The sequence below is a fragment of the Amblyomma mixtum genome, chromosome 9, assembly GCF_055824585.1.
Source record: "Amblyomma mixtum isolate Tamu chromosome 9, ASM5582458v1, whole genome shotgun sequence".
In the NCBI taxonomy this organism is placed as follows: Eukaryota; Metazoa; Arthropoda; class Arachnida; order Ixodida; family Ixodidae; genus Amblyomma; species Amblyomma mixtum.
Genome location: NC_143020.1, coordinates 117,130,037 through 117,145,893, shown reverse-complemented (window position 1 = coordinate 117,145,893; position 15,857 = coordinate 117,130,037).

The window sequence follows — 15,857 nt, the reverse complement described above, 5'->3', positions numbered from 1 at the left end:
CGCCCGGACTCGTCCCGGACCGGTGGCGCCGCAGCGGTGGCGATGAGAACTAGGCGCAATACGGCTCTTTCGGGCGACGCGACGGGCCGCACCCAGTGCGCACTCCATTGAGCGGCCGTGAACTGCCACACTGTTCTGGGCGCGCTCATGCGCGGGGGCAAATTACATTTGTTTAACCCTGAACAGTTCTGCAGTTCCATTTGTCTTACTGCAGTTCGTTTCTGCTGTTGGAGTGTTTGTTAACCTTGTCTCTCTCCCTCTTTTTTTTTCTTTTCTGCGTGCACGGAGTGCTCGTGTAAGGTTTGATTTGAAACGTGTGATTCTTGCTGATGACCTGTCTTGTATCCTGTTGTGCTCTCACAACCCCTCGCTGAGTGAGATTTTGCAGTCTTGTGCAATAGCGTTATTTCTTTCTTTTTTTCCTGAGGTGTAGTAAGTGGTTTTAATTATGCATGGTAAGTGGAAGGAAAAAGATTCTGGCCAGCCCCGGCATCTCCCATCGCTGCGTGAAGTACCTGAGCTGGGGCAGCGGAGATACAGGATAGTAGGCAGCGTGTCGAAGTGAAATGAAAGAGATTAAGCAAACAAGGGAAGGGGTGTGAGGGGCTCGTTATAAATATGACGGAAGCCAACAGCCACAGAAACCAAGGGGCACAGGGGATTTTTTTTATATATATATATTTATTTTGTGGTGTTGATCAATTTAGAATATCACTGAATATGTTATCGCTTAAAGATAATTGACTAGAAAAGCAGAAGAAAAAACAACCACATGCCGCAGGTGGGATCCGAACCCATGACCTCCGAATTACGCGTCCGGTGCTCTACCTCTGAGCTACGGCGACGGCTGTCAATTCTTCTGCTTTCGGGGGTATTTATGTTTACAAGTAACCTAACCTTGAGAGTGTTCATCAGCGCCACCCACGTTCATAAGCGGCGGACGTAGAACGTCCTGAGTTACCGCAGGTGTGACGTAGAACGTCATCGAACGGAGAGGGTGGAAGCTGCGTGAGAACCCGCTTATGCTTCCTAAGGCGTCAAGGCTGCCAGAATCGAGGCCCTCGCTAAGCAATTAAGCAAACAAGGGAAGGGGATGAGGGGCTCGTTATAAATATGACGGAAGCCAACAGCCACAGAAACCAAGGGGCACAGGGGATTTTTTTTATATATATATATTTATTTTGTGGTGTTGATCAATTTAGAATATTACTGAATATGTTATCGTTTTTAAAGATGACTGATTAGAAAAGCAGAAGAAAAAACAACCACATGCCGCCGGTGGGATCCGAACCCACGACCTCCGAATTACGCGTCCGGTGCTCTACCTCTGAGCTACGGCGACGGCTGTCAATTCTTCTGCTTTCGGGGGTATTTATGTTTACAAGTAACCTAACCTTGAGAGTGTTCATCAGCGCCACCCACGTTCATAAGCGGCGGACGTAGAACGTCCTGAGTTACCGCAGGTGTGACGTAGAACGTCATCGAACGGAGAGGGTGGAAGCTGCGTGAGAACTCTCTTATGCTTCCTAAGGCGTCAAGGCTGCCAGAATCGAGGCCCTCGCTAAGCAATTAAGCAAACAAGAAAAGGGGAATGAGGGGCTCGTTATAAATATGACGGAAGCCAACAGCCACAGAAACCAAGGGGCACAGGGGATTTTTTTTATACATATATATATTTATTTTGTGGTGGTGATCAATTTAGGATATCACTGAATATGTTATCGCTTAAAGATAATTGATTAGAAAAGCAGAAGAAAAAACAACCACATGCCGCCGGTGGGATCCGAACCCACGACCTCCGAATTACGCGTCCGGTGCTCTACCTCTCAGCTACGGCGACGGCTGTCAATTCTTCTGCTTTCGGGGGTATTTATGTTTACAAGTAACCTAACCTTGAGAGTGTTCATCAGCGCCACCCACGTTCATAAGCGGCGGACGTAGAACGTCCTGAGTTACCGCAGGTGTGACGTAGAACGTCATCGAACGGAGAGGGTGGAAGCTGCGTGAGAACCCTCTTATGCTTCCTAAGGCGTCAAGGCTGCCAGAATCGAGGCCCTCGCTAAGCAATTAAGCAAACAAGGGAAGGGGAATGAGGGGCTCGTTATAAATATGACGGAAGCCAACAGCCACAGAAACCAAGGGGCACAGGGGATTTTTTTTTATATATATATATTTATTTTGTGGCGTTGATCAATTTAGAATATCACTGAATATGTTATCGCTTAAAGATAATTGATTAGAAAAGCAGAAGAAAAAACAACCACATGCCGCCGGCGGGATCCGAACCCACGACCTCCGAATTACGCGTCCGGTGCTCTACCTCTGAGCTACGGCGACGGCTGTCAATTCTTCTGCTTTCGGGGGTATTTATGTTTACAAGTAACCTAACCTTGAGAGTGTTCATCAGCGCCACCCACGTTCATAAGCGGCGGACGTAGAACGTCCTGAGTTACCGCAGGTGTGACGTAGAACGTCATCGAACGGAGAGGGTGGAAGCTGCGTGAGAACCCTCTTATGCTTCCTAAGGCGTCAAGGCTGCCAGAATCGAGGCCCTCGCTAAGCAATTAAGCAAACAAGAAAAGGGGAATGAGGGGCTCGTTATAAATATGACGGAAGCCAACAGCCACAGAAACCAAGGGGCACAGGGGATTTTTTTTATACATATATATATTTATTTTGTGGTGGTGATCAATGAAAGAGGTGAGGGATAGTAGAAAGCACAGAGGGAGTGGTACACAGGTACTACAACTATGTACATATTAAAATAATAACATATATACAGGTCGCGCGCGCGTGAAGGTCTTGTAGAGCACAGTACAAAGCCATGCGCACGACACAAAGCACGAAACAGCTGGAGTGGGGGCGTCCAGCTGTCCGTCGTCCAAGGTAGCACACGTGAAGCGTTCGGTCACTGCACGTAACTACCTGGCGGAGAACAGCCGGGACGTCAAGCCCGTCTGTTGGAGCGTTTTGGCATTTCTGCTTACACCGTCCGTACTAGTTTCTCTTGGAATGTTACCTGCTCGGTGGACAGGGGTTCAGTGCTTCACGCTTGTCACCGAAATGCTCGAGCGTCACCCCTGTTTTTTCTAAGGAAACCACGAGGTGGGGAAAAGAATATTTCCAACCCCCCCCCCTCCCCCCACCCCTCCTCTTTTATTTTCCTGACTCTCCCTCCATCTGAACACCTGCATCAGCGTCAGTGGATCCCCCCTTGTCAAGTTGTCACCGGTTTTCTTTTTCATTTTCCCGTTTTTTTTTCAGCGTTTCGGCCTTCCCCATTGTTTGCACTTGTGCTTCACGCTATTCCTGTATCTCCAGCGTTCTTTAAAACCTGCGCGCCTGCATGTTTCGAATGCTGTGGTGCACTTGAAAAAGGTTGGCCCTTCAGCCGAAACGTCGTGAACTAAATCCCGTTATGTCTTTCAATTTCTAGTGACTTCGAATATGCGCTAAAAGTGACTTCGAATGACTTCGAAAAATGACTTCGAATATGCGCTTTGTCCGCGGGACAAAGCGCTCGCGCTACGCCTGCTTCAAACACGCAAGAGACGGTTTTGGTCGAGGCAGAACCACGGTATGGGTGCCACGTAGAAGACGACGAAGAGCAGGCAGTGCCACGACACCATCCAAAAACGAAGCGCGTGCCCCGGGAATTCAAGACCAAAAAAAGCACGAGGTCGCATCCTTTCATTCAACATATCTAAGCAATCTTTGGCGGCCGTCCTGGGTTTTTTTAGGATGCACTTCGTCCAAGAATTTTCGAGGACGACCTAGGATTTAAATATGAAACGTTATATCACGGTCGGGTATGTAATACAGCTCGGAAATCAGCGGCTCTGCGCAGATACACAGTCCACAGTTATGCAAGGAGCACCGCAGACGCGCCGCAGCTGTCGAGTGGCGCCGAGTCACCCAACACTTCCCGCGAATGTGACTGAACTACATGCGGCTCTCCGGTTTCACGGAAGCGCTGTTGTCGTTGACTGCTATCCGAGCTTATATCCCGGAATCGAGGGCAACTAAACACGCGATCAACTTTCGTCCCTGCGCCTGTTTTCTCGGCCGGCTCGAGCAGCGCTAACAAGCACAGCTTCCCAGTCAAATTGGCATTCGTTTCCGACGCAATTTCGTGCGGCTCTAGCGCTCGGCGATTTACCGGCCGAATTCCCGATGCACCCGGATTCCAAACCGCAGTCTGAATGCGACACGCGAAGGAAACATGCTTGCGGAGCAGGAGTTCGTCTTCTACTTGCACCTCAATCATGGCGGCGCGGCTGCGTGCCACTGCATACCACCTATAGACAAAACAGAAGTTTTCTCAATGTTCAATTGAATACGAGTCAGCCGACGTGCTTAATGTCAGCTTGCAAACGGCGGGCGTCTTCTAAGTTCTTAATCTTGCGGAATAATTTCCAATGATCTGCAAACAGCAAAACCCTCGTCTTCACGATGTCTAAAGGCAAATCTTTAATACATACTAAAAATAACAGCTGTCCTAAGTTGGAGCTTTGAGGAACTCCCGATAATATAAACTCGTCGGACACACAGTGGGATGAAGAGCGGAAAAAGGAACGCGAAAGTGAGCTGCGGGAACTCACGCGTCAACTTAACCTGATTAGAGCGCAAACAACGCGATCTCGGTTAAGCGTTTTCAGAAGAGGCGATAATTTCTTGACTTTTCTTGAAAAATTTCAGAGAATCTGCGCTGAGGAGGAGCTGGACCAGGGTTACTGGTCAACGATGTTGGTGGCCATCCTCCCAGGTGATGTCGGCGGCGTACTACTGCGCTTGTCCGACGAGGAGGTCGACAATTATGAGTCCGCGAAAAGAGCACTTTACAGGTACTTTGGCATTCGTGGAGAGGCGGACTCTAAAGTCCGATGTGATGGAAGCGAGCAGCGCTCCCACCCGTGCGTCAGCGATCAGCTTATAGGAACCCGCTTGGTCAGCTGGGAACACAGCCGTTGCTGAGGGGAGTAACGACAGGGCAGGTTCAAGCCCAGAAAGGAACGCCAGTTGGGCAGCTGCAGGGGCAGTATTTGTCGACTTAGAGGCGGTGAAAAAAGTTGTAACAAGCTCGACGAGAACAAAGGCAACGCGGCCGTCTCCAGCTCTGAGGCAGAGGCCGCTTTGACGAGTGGGGCCGATGCTTTCCCTCGGGAAGACAGTAGTGAGCTCGCAGGCCAGTGCAGTGGGGGAATCAAAGGGGGCTCTCCTTGGATGCGACTGGCGAACAGTAGTAGACAAGTATTGGAGACGCTTCACTGTAATCAGAGTGACAGTGAGTCACCAGAGTGCGCCGCTGAAACCCCAGGCCAGAACGCAGCGTTAACCAAAGAGTGTGGTTCAGGTGGAGTTGCGGGCCAGGTAGCTAGGATCATGGGGTCGGATAGCAATCCTCGGGATAGTAGGTTGCTTGGCTCAGCGGAAAGTAAAATGCAGTCGAGACAATTAGGGGCTATGACGTGGAGTGACTCATCGAAAGCGCGAACCGATAATTCAAGTGGGAAGTGCGGCTCGGTGCAGAGTCAAAGAGCGGATGGGAAGGGTGAGGGCACCGCGAGAAAGGGGGGTGCGCATGACAGAACAGCTAGGGAAGTTTCTGGAAAGCGGCCGCGGGCAAGGAGAGCCAAGCGAAGTGGTAGTCCGCAGAGAAAGGATGACAGATGGGCCCAAAATATTATAAAGGTGAAGGCCGGTCCGAGACTGACACAGCAGCACTCCAGATGCGATTAGCACAAAGTGAAAGCCACCTGCCCCATCGTGGCGACGTTGTGGAAGTGCTTGCAGGATGAGTAAAACTTGCAGAAGGCTGCAGAGAAGCGATTACAGCTGTCTATCTTTTTCCTGTGTAGGTCTTTTTTAGCGCACACCCTTTCAAATATGAATATGTACCAACTAGCCCGTCAAAAAGCTTTACTGTCACTCCAAAGAACGCAGCAGAACGCGCGCCTGTAAAAAAAAAAAAAAGGAGCGAAGGGTATTCAGGAATCAAGAGAGGAGTACAGGGAGGTATTTCTTTTATACTCGATCGTCCCCCACAAGCATTCTTTTCAAGTCCTGCTAAGGCGTTGCAGACGGGCAGCATGACTCACACCAGGGAAGCTTATACCTGTTTACATTCCTCTCGGGGAAAATACGTGGCACATGCTAGCATTGTTATACTGTGAGGGCAGGTTTGTCGAAGGTTGGCCTCCTTTACCATGCTCTTTTTTTACTAAGAACGGTAAACTGGGCTAGTTGGTAGGAATTCATACTGAAAACTGCGCTAAAAACGAAGACGTTGAAGCGCGGCTTCCTCCAATCTCGCCGTGCATTGCAAGGGTTGCGAAAAATGCTGCCCTCATTCGAACAGGACCATCGTCTTGTTCAAACATAGCGATCAGGTATGCAGGGAGATGGTGGAGGCTTACCTAATCAAGAAAGACTCAGATTCCTGTGTGGCATCACCATCTATGGCCTTACTTGATAGGGAGATAACCTATTTGGCCAGTTTTCTTAAGGCGAGCAGGCGATATGGGTCTTTGGCGTGATATCAGCGTGACCGTTAAGGTGTCATGGTTTTGTTTGTGCGCAGTTTTTTTGGAAGTGTAATTGACGGTTGCATCACGGTGCACGCGAAGGGGTAGTGGGTGATTGTGTGTTGGGTTGATTTTCGCGGTTGTGTTTTTGTGCTTGTCTCACTGTGGGCAGAAGATACTTATATAGGCCTCTTCATGTGAATAAAAATTCAGTTGATAGTCTGCGCCCGTGTCGTGCCTTCTCGTTCTGTGTCTTCGTTTTTTGCGCAGTTTTCAGTACGAATCTTTTTTACTCCTTGGTCTGTGGTGTCAGGGGTATATTTGTGATAAGAACGTCGTACCCTTTAAATACAAGCCAACATTTATTTGTCCAATGTGTGCCTTTCAGAGATTTATAATTGGCCGTTAGGGTTCAGAGTGCTCAAAATTCGACTTGCAAGATTAAAAAAAAAAGATGATGGGGGCTTCGTGAGCGCTGTTCACGCACGCAGGATGCTTTAGAGCGCGGGAGCATGGGCGCCGCCATATTTGGTCACATGACCATTCCGCCATCGCCGGCCTTCGGGCCTTCTCGTTCCGACGGCTGCCGGCGCGCTGGTGCCCGGCTTCAAGACGCTTCTCCGGCTCTAGTTGCGGATAACGAGCTGCCGGACGCCACAAAAATTCTTGGGAGCCCGCATAGAACGTGTTGGTGCTGGAAAATGTTTGCTTCAATTAGCTGATTTACTCGCCTGCTTCAGACTGCCGGCATCGGCTCGAATGTGCCAACAGACTGCGTTCAGCTACCTGGAGCGATTGTCCAGATATATACTTTATCCTCCGTTAACATTCCGGCTTCCAAAGGAAGAGTATGGAAGCTTTTCAAGGACCCCTTCAGAAGCTCAGCGACGTGCGACCGTGCTCTCTTGCTAAGTAAAACTGAAAACTGCTCCGGAGTTCAGCCCCCGCAGATGCAGCCAGCCGGAATTAGCGGAGAAATACAAAGTCCTGTGACGAAAAATTTCATCGCTGTCCCTTGCATAAGCGCACATCTGTAGAGCTCTGCACTGGCCGACAGAATTGCATGTTGAAGCTCCTCCTTTGAGGACTTTTGCAAACGCTGCTGCTTACACCGTGCTAGCGCTAAGTACGCAGGACAATGTAGTGAGCATTTTGCCGACGCCAAGGAAGCACTTACTATTGCAAAGGTCTAAAAAAGCACCGATCATTCGATGTATTAGATCAATGTTTATCGAAGGTGAGAAAGGTTGCAGGCATGTACGCTTGTTCTGCCATTCCCGCAGCTACTGCAGGCGTTGAAATAAACTGGCGCGCGGCGTTTGTTATATGTTTATTTTTTCGTGGAACAACACATTACCGTTCTGTTCTGCTTGGAAGCAGCATGAACTCGCAAGACAGCTCCTCCAAAAACGGCGGTAATTGTTTTGCGGTATCGTTTATGTAACAAGCGCGTCTATTTTTCCGACATAACACCGCAGGAATATTAGATCTAGATATTAATTCAACAAACAGCTAACTTAATTCAACAATACGCATGACATCCGTATCACAGCTGGGTTGTTTAAGGGTCATTTAACGTTCGTACACAAACTGCGCGACAGCGTTTCGCACTGCGTGGCGATGCTGCTAACACCGGCTTTGAATGCCAGAAGTGGCGGACTTCTTAGTGGCGCCATCTGTCGTGGACAGAGCTAAACTGCTCTCTGTAAACGGTCTGTACGCAGACACAGAGTGAGAGAATAGTTTTCTCCCGTCTTTTTAAATAAAGTAAATGAATAACGTTTAAAGACACTGTGGGTAACGCGCATATTTGTGGGAATTTTTTAACCTCCATGGGTCCCGAGTTTCAATTCAATACCCGTCATCGTACACATACAAAGCGGCGACGATGCGGTTGAAGCTGTGTTGGTCATATGGCGTTTCTTCCGCCAAATGGTGCAGAGCGACAGGTGAAGTGGTTAACGGTTTGCCATCCACTTTCGGCCCACGAAATGGAAGAAATATTTTACGGAACCGCTTCACTCCAATACAAAAGAGTTCCTAGTCCACCGTTACTGCCTTGAAGGCGCGGTAAATTGGATTAAAGAGTCTCTGAAAAGGGCGTCCGAGGTTGCCTATAATGCGCTTGCATTATGTAGAGTAGAGGCTTAAGAGTGATCTGCCGCATAGATGACCTCAAAAACGAGCCAATCATTTACAGTATATATTTTAAAACTCTCCCTTCCATGCCTCGCAGCGACCTGTGGTGCAGAGCTTTCGCCCGAATCCGTGCGCAATGCGTCACGCAGCGATCGTTGCGTCGCAGTGAAGTGCTGGGATTGGTTCGCCGTGACGTCTCTTTCTGACGTCACGCAGCTCACATGGCCGCGGCCGGAAGCTCCGCCGCCTCCCCCGCGCCCTTCGCAGCCGGCGCAGGAGTGCCGATATTTGAGCGCGCAAAGTGACAAACGAGAGGAGGGCGCGAAGACGCATTAATTCAAAATTTTGACTACAACTGACTCAGCTTCCACAAAACGACAGCCTCAGAGTTTCCAGTAAACACTTGCACACTAGCTGTAATCGTTAGAAAGTTAATAAATTATCATTTTATCACTATGCTAATGACAATTGTTAAGTCAGTTTTTCTCTCCCTGGCCACATTCATAAAAAGCGAAACACAAAATAGCTTTCCGTAAGCTGCACGCAGTACATCAGACGCAATCCAAAATAGAAGCATTTTACGTTCAAATTACGGCTCGTTTATTGCCAGGAGAATTCCGCTTTATAGTAATATGAGTTGGTTTGATTGTTTTTTTTAGCGTGCGGTTTCTTGCGAAACATTCCCCCGAAAATATTCGCGGGCACGTGCACACTAACTGTAATGGTTAGAAACACGCGCACACTAGCTGTAATGGTTAGAAAGTTTAGGAATCATTTTAATTAATTGCTCGGTTAACATGAATTGTCTTCTCGCTTTCTCCGGGCCTGGTCACATAAAAAGTGTAATAAAGATAGGTTTCGTGTGCTGCATGCAGTGCATCAGATGCAATACAAAAGCAAGCACACTAAATCAAGGGAGGCCGGCGTCACCTGCTGACTCTATTAATTGCTCCCACTACCTGTCGGGGAGGTTGCCGCGCTATCAATGTGCGACGCCTACGGCTGATCCAGACAACAGCCACGATCCGGACCATATCCAAGATCTTCAACTGACTACGATGCTCACATCCTTTATGGATGTCCTCCGTGCTCTGCTTTCTAGCCTGCGCACGCCAGCAGCGCACTGCAAGTAGTGGTTGCGCTACATCCAATTCTTGCGGCTCAACTTAACTGCAGCCATCACCCGAGAACCTACACATGAATGGACACTGCGGCAAGGAAGGAAACCGCAGTTTTCCTACCTGACAGCGACTGGCTTAAACGCCTACTTGAGCGAAACTTTTCAAACCGTAAAAAGGTTGTTTTTTCATAGTACACCCCTGTATTATGCTACCCACAAAACATTACGCTCCAGTTTCAAGTAGTTACGGTGAAAAAGGCACGCAAAAATCGGAGTTTTCAATACCGAAACTGGAAAAACGGGCGCCATTGCCGCCCGCCGGAAGTGACGCATGTTTGAGACTACTCCGGACGGGTTCGGAGCGTCTGCTCGTTGCGGCTCGAGCAAAGCGCTGGTAGCGGTAGCGCGTGCAGCACTTTGTGCGATAAATACTGGTTATATGTGAAAACACACATCTTGAAACGGATGAAACACCCTAGAAAAAGTTTTAAACGTGTTTTTTTTTGGTGTAGTAGACTAGAAAAGTCCTGGCCCAACCTAAGTGAAGATGATCGCGCCGCAATGGTTGTGAGCGCTGTTTGCCTAGCAGTATTCGATTACAGCTTGTGCAAAGTTCGGATATAGCGGAGGAAGGAAGCATATTCAAATGGAGGCCAAGTAGAAGTGCTTGTATTATAAAGTTGGCTTTTTTGAGCGGGCACGCGCGTTCCAACAGCACATGTGCGCTCTGCTGTGCGTGCAGTATGGTTTTTGTTGTCTTGATAAAAAAAAAATGACCTGCCTTCTCCTTTTCCTTCTCATTTTTCTCCCCCGTCGAAAGGTATTCCTGCCTGTGCACAGAAATTTGGAACAGGTGCTGTGAACGCCAGTTAAATCAATGAAAACAGATGGATGTGTAAAAAGAGAGCTGAAGAGAATTAAGTGCTGCGTTAAGCGAAAGAATATGCCAGAAGCAAAATTTGTGTTGCAAAATAAATATATATTTTTCTCTTCGAGGACCGTCGCATCAGTGCGGTGCCGATGGTGGGCTGGTTTATCTTTGCGCGCCTCGGTCGGGCAAGCCACTGCGCGTTGCGAAATACATGTCGATTCAAATGAACAATAACTTATGCGTTGCGTTCATTACAGTATTTACCTAGAACCACTTAAAGCCCGTGTACTGCAGGGACGGAAAGGTTTTTCTAATCTTTTCAAACCACACAGCTGGGCAGAACGACGTGGTTGCCGAACCCCAGTCGACCGTATACGCCCACCGCGCAAATTACCGTAGGTGTCTCTAACCAAACATATAAATTTGATATTTATATGTTATGGATCACCAACTAGCCCGCGCCCTTACCCTACTGAATAAAATCAAAATTCTTTGAAAAGATTATCATTCAAATAACATGCGTGCAGTTCTCTGGGGTCTTGGAGACGCGTCTCGAATGGTAACGCTGAAGCTTCCTGTAATCGACCTCAAGTGTGAATGGCGTGAGGCAGTAAGAAAGTCGACGTTTTCAGTAACGCTTGTGTGGCCTTCCAGGATTCTCAGCCCGGCCTGCAAATCTTCGAGGCAGCCGATACACTCGGCGCACGACGGCATTATTGCGCATTGGGCAGAGCTGTACCTGCAATAAACGGGTGTGCATATGTTGATTCCTTTTCAGACGAACCAGACCTCTCCTTATACCTCTGCCTGGTGTAAATAACGTGCCGTCAAAAGGGCGTTGCTCGATGAGCAAAGCCGTCCACTTTAACTTCTGGACCGGCTTAGCTAGCTTGTGACAAGCGGTTCCCCCTCCTCTTTATTCTCCCGATTAGAGACGCCTTGAAGCCTTCGGTTCGTGGCATGCTTTGCCGATCGGGCCAGAAAGACGTAGGTGCTCTGATGCATGATGTAGACCGGGACAGGTCTATTGACAAAGCCCAACCCACAAAAGGGGTTAGCGCGAGGCAGAAGCGTCAGTCACCCACCATTATCTTTTTTTGAAGAAGAGAGGGGAATTCGCGTTAAAACCTGAGCTGCAGACAGCTGACACCAGCTTTCGAGATCGGGGGTGAAGGGCAGTGGACGAGAGGTATACATCGTACTTTCCGCATTCCTCGTATTCCCTTCCGCGGCCATGCACTTCGTCTACATGATGCCAGCAGTTTATTTTTCTCGGATACCATCGAGCTTCGCGGTGAAAACAGCCAGAAACGCGCCAGAAGAAGAGCTTACAAGGCGCGCGCACTCACTTCAGAACGCCTGAAACTGGCGAGCCGGCGATGCCGGTGTCTCAAATGTGCGTCATTTCCGGTCAGGTTTGTTAGTTGTTCAGCACACCGCTAGGGGTCCGCGTCGTCTGCTAGAGAGGTTTTTGAACGCTTCTAACTAAAATTCTAGACGCTTCACAGCCCTAATATTAAATATAAATATTGTTAATAACATGCACACTATATCGAGCGCAAAATTAGCCGAAGTAAAGTTTCGGTCAAGTAGGCCTTTAAGGGACAGACTGCAGTCCTTGCCCCTTCTCTCTCTCCCTTTAAAAATCCCCTCATCCCTGTTGCAGGGTAGCCAACCGGAACACCCTAGGGACTTCACAGGAGCTGCGTTTGAAATATAAGCGTGTGGTTTAAACGTTCCCTTTTGCGTCCTCTAGCACTTTTTGACCCGCGTCCTCCTTACTGCGCTGTTGCGACCACTATGAAAAAGTTCAAAGCCCGGAAATTTATTTTACATTACTTTCTGCAATATCTGGCCAGTCAATGTGCACTTATTTACTCAATATAAATGCATTCGTTAATAAAACAGACTGAGAGGCTGGGGCGCGCAGCAGGCAAATACTTTATTTATTCGTTGTTTAGACGTTTGCGATAACCATGCGTCAACGTGTAGCTGTCTGGAATGCTGGATCACCCTGGGGGTCGAAAGTGCCCGCTTGAAAGATGGATGAATCGTGTATTGCGACCTCTTTTGACGCACCTGAAGCCAACGGTTAGAAATTGTCGATAAGACCGAGCATCGCTCTAACTGGTGCTGAAACATTATTCAGAACAGCTGCTTTATCTTATCAGAGGGGGGAGAGAGCAGATAACGAAAAGAACTCCGATTGCGTGAGGTATATATAGGCATCACTTCATAGGTATCACAAAATGATCATTATCACAGCAGGCATGTTGCCGGTTCCTTTCTATTTATTTATTTATTTACAGAATACTGCAGGCCCTTCTGGGCCCTAGCAGGAGGGGCAATACAGTGCAAAATGAATATACAAAATAAAACACTGAAAGAAAATTCGAAACACAAAGCAAATAAGTTAGATGGCGTCAATCTTCTATTTCTTCAATGGAGTCAATGTCACATAGTGCTGTTAAAGGTAAAGCATTCCATTCAGTTGCGGTGCGGGGGAAGAAGGAGTATTTAAATAGGTTAGTTCTGGCGGCGAATGGAGTTAGTGAATCAGAGTGGCGATGTCTTGTTGGTCGTGGAGCGGAAAATGGCTTGACGTAGGGATCCGGGCACATTGACAACTTGTTATGTTTGAGAAGGAAAAGAAATTTTAATCTGAGTATTTTTCGTCTTACCTGCAATGTTTGAATTCGGTTTGCTCGCATTATGGCAGTAGGTAAGTCGGTTGAACGGTATTTTGAAAAGATGAATCGAATGGCCTTGCGCTGGATCATTTCAAGCGCTTGAATGTTAGTTTTAGTAAATGGGTCCCAGACAATGCAAGCGTATTCTAACTTGGGTCTGATTAATGATGAATAGGCTAAAAATTTCAAGTCCGCAGGAGCATTCTTCAGTTTGTGCTTGAGGACACAAAGTTTACGAAACCCTGATGCGCATACGTTACTTCTGTGTTTGTTCCAGCTTAGATTATTAGTTATCGTCACGCCAAGATATTTATATTCAGTTACCTCCGAAAGTGGAAATGATGGAAGAGCGTAAGGGTATAAAAGGCTGTTTTTTTTTCTTGGTTAATCTCATAAATACGGTTTTCTGAGCGTTAAGTTTCATGTCCCACTGGTTGCACCAATCCAGAATATTGTTTAGGTTTAAATTGAGTAATAGTTGGTCTTCACGACATGTAATTACATTAAACAAAACACAGTCATCTGCAAACAGCCGGATTTGAACGGGATGAGTAACTACTTTTACAATGTCATTCACATATATTAAAAATAACAGGGGACCGAGGACACTTCCTTGGGGAACACCAGAAGAGACAGGCAGGCTGTGTGAATAATGGTCGTCAATACTAACAAACTGCTGTCGGTTAGATAAGTAAGCTGAAACCCAGTTAACTATAAAGTTAGGAAGACCAACTTGTTTAAGCTTGTCAATTAATTTAAAATGGGAGACGAGGTCAAATGCTTTACTAAAATCCATGAAAATAATATCAGCCTGGCCAGTTTTATCAAGTACAGATGCGAAACTATGAACAACCGATGTTAGTTGCGTTACAGTAGAATAGCCCTTCCTAAACCCGTGTTGAACGTTAGAAAGGATATTGTTATCGTCAAGAAAACCGATGATGAACTTGGTTATTATGTGTTCTAGTAATTTGCAACAGCTTGAAGTGAGAGAGATGGGACGATAATTTGATATCAGTGCTGCGTCCCCTTTCTTTAGAACAGGAACAACACGTGCAGTTTTCCACTCTGAAGGAATCACAGCTGATGACAAAGATGCGCGAAAAATAACAAGCAGAAACTCGGAAAGCTTTTCGGCATACCGGCGCAAGAAAGCGTTCGGAATTTTATCAGGGCCTGGCGACGCTTTAGTTTTCAGGTTTAGGAGCAATTCAACAATGCCAGGTCTTGATATCGTAACAAAAGGCATAGTACAGGGCGTTTCAAAAGGACCGTGTTCACCACTTGCATTAGCAAAGACACTGTGGAAGTAGCGGTTAAATTGCGTAGCAATATCGTTTTTATCTGTGATAGGCTTGCCGTCGTGCATTATTCGGTCAATAGGTTTTTTTCTTTTGACATAAGTGGTTCCAAAATTTTTCAGGTGAAGTTCGGATGAAATTAGGCAGTCTGTATTCAAAGTAATGGCGTTTAGCGGTCCTCACAGCTGCATTAAGGGATAGTTGAAAAGACTGAATAATGGAACGACTGGCGCCTCCACGTTTCAAACGTTTCACTTTTCTTTTCAATTGCTGGACTTCACGTGTGATCCAGGGAGAGGCTTTGCGTGATTTTATTATTTTATTAAGGACAAAGTTTTCAAGGCAGTGAGTGCATAGTGTTTTAAATTTATTCCATAGCTCATCAGCATTACTGCCTCGGAAACTGCTGAGGCAAGAATCTAAATAATCCAACACGCTCTCATCTTTCGCACGCGAGAAGTCCTTTACATAGCAGACTTTGGCCACAGGCTTTTTGCAAACAATGCATATGATATGGTCCCGCAAAAATTTCTACAACTAAGCCTAACGGCAAAGCGCATTAATCATTGATAGCTGTCACAGCTTTGGTTCAGCCATTTCTTACTGCATTGGGCCGTTGATTCTATATCGTCAGCCGCAAGAGAAAGCCTCGGCGTGCCAACGTGAATCAGAGAAATATGACCTGGCCACACGCCGTGTTCCACCCTGTCTCAGTCTTCCCTTGTGTCCTCAAATCTCCCCTAACACGGAGAGGGGAATTTAATACTCTCCAATTTTATACCGACCATCTAGGGCAGGTGACGGCCAATGAACTGAACTTAAATTACGAAAATAAATGAAATCACTTAAGTTATGCGAATCCAATCAGCTCATTAATTAAGGCCTTACGGCTAACGCTGGGATACGATGGCACAATGCATGCCTGTATAGGTACACCAACTGAAACAGCCTTCGCCTTTAAGGAATAAGAATATAAGCACATGGCAGGACCAAGTGATCATGATATTTAGACAATGCATAGACGTACCACATATTTTTACAGGAACACGTGAACGACACTCAGTACGGCACCATCCTACTCCGGTGAAACAAGCACGTCGCTCAAGCGCAGGAAATGCCTGATGCGACGAAGGCAAAGTTCGGGCAGGTCAGCCAGATGCGTCTTGCCGTCATCCCTGGCGCTGCACTCTACGCCGTCCCGCACTACGCCTG